At 41.4% G+C, this 8,116-nt stretch overlaps 1 long non-coding RNA gene across 1 annotated transcript; it reads right to left on the reverse strand.

The window, feature by feature from the left end:
* Positions 1–3,494: 3,494 nt before the first annotated feature.
* On the reverse strand, positions 3,495–7,119 carry LOC121907267. The gene is made up of 3 exons (XR_006098823.1): positions 6,481–7,119; positions 4,792–4,824; positions 3,495–4,043 (listed from the first exon to the last, which is right to left on the reverse strand). It is a non-coding gene; the product is annotated as an uncharacterized LOC121907267 (long non-coding RNA).
* Between the last annotated feature and the right edge of the window lie 997 nt (positions 7,120–8,116).

The following is an 8,116-nucleotide window of genomic DNA, read 5'->3' on the forward strand; positions in this document are numbered from 1 at the left end:
TGGCCGATTCAGTCCAGTTTAAAGTTAAGAGTTGATTCGGTCCAGCAGGAAACAATCTAATAAACAGCAGACCTTCAACCAAAAATGTCATGGTAACAGTGATGAGCCAGGAACTGAGATCAGAGCTGAAACAGCATTTCCCCTCTGAGAGACAAACCACTTTAATAACAAGAATCTCAATTTACTCTCAAATAATGAAAAACAACTGATGATTGATCCAAAGTAACTCAGGGATGTAGACATGGAAGGATTTACGGTGACCAAAGTGAATGTTATCTTTCTTGTGTGCACTGACTAAAACAATGATGAATGAAGGGTTTTAAAGGGTTTAATTCACTACGCCTTACTTTCCATTTATTGTGGTTTCTGTATTAAACTAATGAAAACTATCTAATGGAGTTTTTTCCACCAAAAAGAATGTGTATCATCCAAAAAGTCTGAGCATTGAAGGCTGTCAGATGTTGTATCAGAAGTGAAGAATAGGACACCAGCGTCCTGGTCCAAAAAGCAAGTTTATTGATTATCTGGAAAACCTGAAAAACTCAAACCTGAATAGAGTTGACCTGGAAGACACAGTGGATCCAAAGCTCATGGAGATGTTGTGCTCTGAAGTGTCAGTAAAGTTTTTCAGAGAAGTGGAGGACATTTAATCCATCCTGATGGCACTGGTTACATAAGAGACAGTCATGCATACCATAGTATAACCTTCCTCTTTTCTATTTCTTTTGTATTTACTCTGGCTTGTTTGTGGTGAACAGCAGCCTGGAGACCATCATCAGCTTGTGCCTGTAACAGAATATCAGATCATGCTCAGTTCAGTCTCATTTATGGAGGAAAGTCACTCTTGAGCCCTGAGAGAAGGTTTGCCACAAAAAGGTTTTAATGTTCAGTCTGAGGGAAAGTCCATCAACATGCTGATTATCAGTAGATTCAAGTGAAATGTTAACTATGACTTCAACTGAACCAAACATGTGGCTTTAATGACACTGAGACCTGCTGTGGTGCTGTTTCATCTTTATTATATTTTTGTTTAAGCATCAAAGACCAAAAAAATACATGAATAAAGGGGATGTGGGTAAAAGAAAAACATGAGTTTGTGTGTTTTTATGGATTTCTGTAAAGTGTAAAGTCTTCACTGTGTGCTGTCCATAATCTTCAGTTAAATTTTTCTTTAACTGCGATCACTTGGACTCATATTTGATGAGTGCCGCTGGAAGCTGTTTCTTTAAAATAAAACTTTATTTATATAGCACCTTTGCAAACAGTCAAAGTTACAAAGTACTACCAAACACCAAAAACAGGAATTTAAAAAACTCAATAAAATCCAAAACAAAGAAGTCAACATAACATAATTAAAACAGTTACACAAATTACCATCAGTTCAGACACAGACATGAGATAAAAACAGGTTTTAAGAAGAAATTTAGAAGCAGATGCTGAGTTTGCCTGTCAGAGACCTTCAGGCAGGGAGCTCCACAGTTCCTGGATAACAAAGGACCGATCACCCTTAGTGTCAAGGCGAGATTTTGGAACCATTCCTACGGCCCTGCTGGAGGATCTCAAGCAGCAATCAGGTTCATATGGAGGGAGATGGTCATAGATATATGAATCTGATCATGCATGGTTTTAAAAACAAGCAGTAAAATCTGAAAATCAAATATTAAAATTCTAAAACTGACACGTAACCAGCGAGGACTGTTGTGATGTGGTCGCTTCTCTTTGAATGTGGTAAAGGCCTGTTTGTATGAGCTGTAGTCTTTGGATGCCTGGCCCGCTTAGACCAAAATAAAGATTATTGCAGTGGTCGAGTCTGAAAGTTATTGAAGCATGTGTGACCTTTTCCAGATCTGAAAATGAGAGGAACAACCTAACCTTGTTTAAATGTCTCAGTTGTACAATGCAGGACTGTTCCACGGTGAATGAGTAATTATATCTAGGTTTCGGGCCTCTTTTTTTAACATTGTTCGATAAGACACCCAGACCTGACTGTTCATGATGCTCGTACTGGTGGGAGAGAAGTGATTATCATTATTTCTGATTTTGAGTCATTCAAACTGCAGAATTTTGTAGATTTTGAAAAAGCCTTTGACAGCCTAGATAGGGAAGTGCTCTGGAAGCTCTTAGGTCACTATGGCCTACCCTCTAAGATCATCAAACAAAAAAGAACATGTACCAGGATTTCAGTGGCTGGGTGATCTGCAAGGACAAACTGTCAGACACCTTTGCCATCACAACAGGGGTGCGGCAGGGTTGTCTTCTTTGTCCTCTGATTTTCCTCATTGCCAGCGATTGGATCATGAGAAGAACAACTGAAAATCAATGCAGGAATCCAGTGGACCTTGTTTACACAGCTTGAGGATCTTGATTTCACAGATGACCTTGCACTAGTCTCTGAAAACCACACACACATGCAACAGAAGACAGATAGGCTACAGACTAATAGTGACCAGCTTGGACTCAAGATCAACACCGGAAAAACCAAGACCATGAGGATGTGGAGCATTTTACCTACCTGGGGAGTAACATCAGCAAGGATGGAGGAGCAGACAGGGACATTGAGGCACACATCAGCAAAGCACAGGTAGCATTCAAGATACTCAGGCCAATCTGGTTGTCCATGCAACTCTCCAACAACACCAAGCTACGGATCTTCAATACCAATGTGAAGACTGTCCTGCTCTATGGCTCCGAAACGTGGAAGGCTACTGAGGGCCTCACAAGCAAGATACAAGTGTTGGTTAAGAAATGCCTGCGCTACATCCTCAAGCTGTGGTGGCCCACCATAACCACAAATGAGGAGCTGTGGCGGATACCAAACCAGGAAAGCATAGCTACCACCATCAAAAGGAGAAAGTGGAACTCAGGGCATACCCTGAGAAAGGACTCAAACAACATCACTAGACAGGCCCTGGATTACAACCCGCAGGGGAAGAGGAAAGCTGGTAGGCCGAGAAACACCTGGAGACGTTCCACACCCCAAGACCTGAAGAACATCGGAGTGAGCTGGCAAGAAGCAAAGGCCCGGGCCCAGAAGAGAGTGAGATGGAGAGCTCTGGTGGACACCCTATGCCCCTCAACGAGGTAAAGAGGATTAAGTCAAGTCAAGTCAAACTGCAGAAAATGTTTGGACATCCAATCCTTAACTTCCTCTGTGTGCCAGGCTTTCTCAGGACATACAGCCCTGTGTCATCAGTGAAAATCAATATTATGTTGTGGCCCAGAGGTAGCATGTAGATGGTAAATGAAAGGGGGACCCCACAAAAGAGATGGTCATGAGTGGAGGTAACTTCAGTCATAACAGAGAAGAACTTGTTGGACAGATAAGAAATGACCCAATCCAGAGCAATATAACTGACGCCAACATAGTTTTTCAGACAACTGATTAAGACATGTGGCTGACCACAGTTACCATTCCGGTGTAGGAATGGTAACTTTAGTTTTTACTTGTAACTAAAGTTCTACAACTTTTGTGAACCAAAGATCATTTGACCAATTAAAACAAACTTTAGTTATGATATATAATATTTGGTGTCATTGACTGCAGTCTGTGATCCCAGAGGACACTTATATCTCCCCTGGTAATTCTATGCCAGACCTGAACTGCAAACTGGACTTTTGCCTTTGGTCTGATTTTCGGTGAGTGACACACCTGCTCAGCTGGATTGAGGTTAGGTGAATGACAATCCCAGTTGAGAACATCCCACTGCTGGGTCATAAAAACTCCCCGGCTGCATTTGTTTTATATTTAGGATTGTCCTCCTCCTGCATTGTCCTTAAATTGACAGACTACCTATAAAAGAGGGCTACAGTTGATTCACTGTTCACCCAGTATGGATATGAACACACTAAAACTACTTATAACAAAGTCAGCACTTTCATTTTAGTCATTGTTTCATTTCAAATCAAATATGCCGGAGCCAAAACAACCTAAATGTGTCACTTTCTAAATGATGGACTCTCCTCTCTACTTACCAGCTGCTATTTTCCCTCTTCCTGTTTCTAGGTCATCCTGGAGCAGTCATAGGGTGAGTTTACTCATCAGCCTACCCATGGTGGACCCACACGTGTTGAATAGCGACACACAACATTTATTATGTTATTTAGAACATTACTTTGTAGACTGCACGCACAAACACATTGCTGGTAATCTACTCATCTGTGATCACAAAGACTACACTAAAGCTTAATAAACCAAAAATTCATGCCAAAACACCCATGATCCTTCCATATATGTCTGAGGAGGGTCCAGTTAACTCACTTCTACCATAAATGTAGACATTTCACACAGACTAAGATGAACAAATATCCAAATGAGGTGCAAAACAGCTGACAATAATGAACAAGTAATACAGTTCATATTGCTACCAGTGATAAATGCACTAGCCTTTCTGACAGAAATACAATAGAAATTATTACCTACTAGTGATAAATGCACTAACCATTCTGACAGAAAGACAATTGATAATATTATTGACTAACATCACTAACTTTTCTTACAAAAAGATGGTTTATCTCACTAGCTGCCAGTGATAAAACGCTTTTAATTCAGCAGACTGGTTGAAAATTTTCAACTAAATTTGCCTTCAACTGCCACGGGGCTAACGTTAATGTGAACTTAGCATTTTCTGAAAAAATGTAGCTAGCAAGCTAACATTAGCTAATTAGCCTCTTAATTTTCATGCTTAACATTAGCTTTTGTTTTCTCTTAAGTGATATTGGATATAGTAGCTTAACTACACAGTAACCAATAAGTATGTTGTATTTAATAATGTCAATAACTTTAATACTCACCAATGGAGCAAGCTCTGGATGATTGGTCGGGATCTAGATTTGTGGTGAAAGCGAAAATGGCATATCATTGACTGAAGCCGTGTTTGATTCTATTGGCTGCTGGAGGAAATGGGTTGGATTTCTGTTAGGAAAGCTTTCCGGCAGAAAGCCCTGAGGGAAAACTTCCCCCGTGTGCCATCGGCACTGCCATACTATCAGCAAAAACCTATAAAAAGAGACTGAACTAAGCTCCAAATAGAACAAGCTCTGATCTAGAGCAAAAGAGATAGCAGTTGGTTAATGAGTGTTTTTGAAACTTTGTTTTTGAGTTTGACTCTGATTGAAGCTGTTGTCAGGCTTTGTTGGAGCAGAGAACTTCCTAGTTTCACTCTCTGAGTTTCAATAGGTGGGCCGCTGACGGGGGTTCACATCCTCTATTGTTGCCTTGCTATGAAAATCTAAAAGGGGTGGGTTCAGCCTCCTGATATTTAAACACACAAGCTGTGCTGTAGTGTCAGCAATTCGGTCTACCAGTTAAAAGCGATTTGTGTAAAGACCTTTGAGTCTACCTGTGCGAGTCCAACGAACGGTGAATCCTTTTCTACTATCTATTCACGTAGCCTGCCTCTCTCACCATGTGCTACAAAGACATCCCTGTCATCCAAGGCTTTTGAAAAAATGCAATTCTCCTTTACTCTTGGCCTATAGAATTGCCAGTCTGCTGTAAACAAAACAGAATTTATCCAAGCAATTGCTAATCTGACAGACAGATACTAGCCCTGACTGAAACCTGGATCCGTCCAGAAAACACTGCCACACTGGCCGCACTCTCTGTTGACTCCACTTTCTCACACACACCCCGTCCTGTTGGGCGTGGAAGGGGTATGGGGGTTTTCATTTCCAAACACCTACAGCCTACATAATGGAAATGGTGATAAACAATTAAATGAGTGTCTTGCTGACAGACTCTCGTCTTCTTCCTGACTATACTTTTATCCATACTATATAACGGGGGGAAATAAGAGATCATTGGTGACGGAAATTGCATCCATTGAGTGCAAAGAGTTAAGAAGAATGGATTACATTAAAATTTGTAAGGTCCTGGGTTATCAATATGTTGAATGACAGCAAGATAGCCCCTTTCTGTTAGCCAGTGTCCCATCCACTGTTTAAGTGGATAGGACACTGGCCTGCTGCTGGGACTGAACATGTTAAAGTCTCTGTGAAGGAAAATCAGAGATTTCTGTTGAAACACATTACACATGTTAGAAAATAATTGCTGAAAACGTGGAAAGAGTGAACTATGTAGTACTGAATTGTGGAGTTGGGTCGTTAACCTGCTTTTCACCATTTCTGTGTTCAGGATTTGTTTGGCATATCTAAAATGGCTGCATCATGACATAGAGACGTTACTAGCATGACCCCCTCCAACACTATAAAAGAACTAGAGCACCTTGGCTTTGGCTGGGTGTGTAGTCTCTTGTTTGCTAGTGTCAGCATGCAATACTTTCATTGCAAGCTTAGCATTAGCATCCTGATGTATGCTGCAGTCACAACAGTAGATGTAAACTCTCTGGGCAGACAGAAAGGTCTATACTTAACTATGAGATATGCTAGGTTAGCAGAGCAGTGCCTCTTTATAATGGCATTGTCCATGCACCACGATTTTTTAATATAAATGCACAGTGCCCCATGCCACTCTGGTCTTACCAGAGTCATCAGCTGTTGTATCCACCCTGAGGATGTATCAGCCTGGTAGCTCAATGGCGCTTTCAGGGACGTTGCTGTTAAGCCAAGTTTCCATAAAAATCATGATGTTGCAGTCCATAATCTTTTTGTTATTGGTGATCCGCAGTCACAGTTCATCCATGTTGTTCACCAGAGACCATACATTGGTGAGGAAAATGCTGGGTAGAGATAGCCGATGAGGAGTTAGCCTTAGCTTAGCCATTAGAGCTCCTCTCTTTCTCTGTTTGTTTACACTCTCTCCTGGCCAGCAGAGCCAGGCTGATAGATGCCAGTGTCACAGTATTAGCTGTTATTGGTGAATGGGGCCATTTTCAGTCAACGGTAGCGCTCAAGGATTATTTCAAACCCAGCTGAAGTGTCTGTTGACGGGTAGAGGTGGCATTGTTAAAGTTCCAGTCCACCGAGAGGATATATCGATGTCTCGCTGGTGTAGCATTGCTGCAGGAGCCGCTGCCTGTGTAGCGGGCCTCTCTGCCTCTCTGTCCGGTCTAACCCTCGTTGTCTCAGGGTGTGTTGTGGTGGTGCCTTCATTTTCACTACAGATGTAATCCTGTGGCTGCGGGTCCTGCCCCTTGCCGGCACATTTCAAAGAAGCGAGTAACGTTGGCACCAAACTTCATTGAAAATAACAATTTAACATAACGATGATTGGCGATGAATTGCTTGTTAACTACTCATTTAAGTCACATTTTTACTGAAATATGTCTGCATTTACCTACAAAATAGGTGCCAAAAGACAGCGGCTCCTAGCATTACTTTTTTTTACTTTTTAATGGAGTTCAGCATCAGCATTGTTAAGTTCAGAGACTCAGGGGCTGTTCAGTTGGGGGCGCGGTTTCAGCTCCTTCAGCGGACACACCCCCAGCGTTTCAGAGTTCAGAATACTGCTGTCTTTTCCATGATTTTGAAACCTAATTTTATATACTTGGCACTTTCTTTAATCAGTCAAATTCGTCTGGGTGGTTAATAACACATTTTTCTGTGGTGTGAAAAACATATATTTATTATTGCTTTACACAGACTTTAAAGGCACATAATAAATCATAACAAACCTTTTAAAAAGGTGATCAAAGTGAGAGCTCACCAGCTGCCTCTTCAGCAGATGAAGCAGTCAGCCATGGTCTCAAAATTGGTCATCACATTCATATTTCATGGTAGATTTAGAGTGTGCAGCAGTGCTGAACCTCCACAAACTGCAATGTGTCTCTACGTCCACAGAGGGGCACTCTTGCTCTGTGTCAGAAGTGAAGCCATATTCCACAGTGAATCAAACTGTCTTACACACAAGTGCTGGTATTGTTTTTTGTCACAGGTGCGGCTGGTAAATGCCTCTATTTTGACATCAGCACTTTAGGACTGTAAATGTTTAATGCCTTGAGTGATTGTGTTTTTCTTTCCAACCGATGTTTTTGACCTGAAGACTCTCAGAGGAGACATGAACATCAGATCTCCTGTCAGGACTGTTTGTTTCACAACCATCCATCAATCAGCAGAAACCAGAAAGCCTCTGTGATTAGACATCAGTCTGCAGCTCTTGATTGATAATCATGATCTGTTCTGTTCTTAAAGTCAATATGATTAATGAAGTGAGGTCTCA

The sequence above is a fragment of the Thunnus maccoyii genome, chromosome 11 (assembly GCF_910596095.1).
Source record: "Thunnus maccoyii chromosome 11, fThuMac1.1, whole genome shotgun sequence".
NCBI lineage: Eukaryota > Metazoa > Chordata > Actinopteri > Scombriformes > Scombridae > Thunnus > Thunnus maccoyii.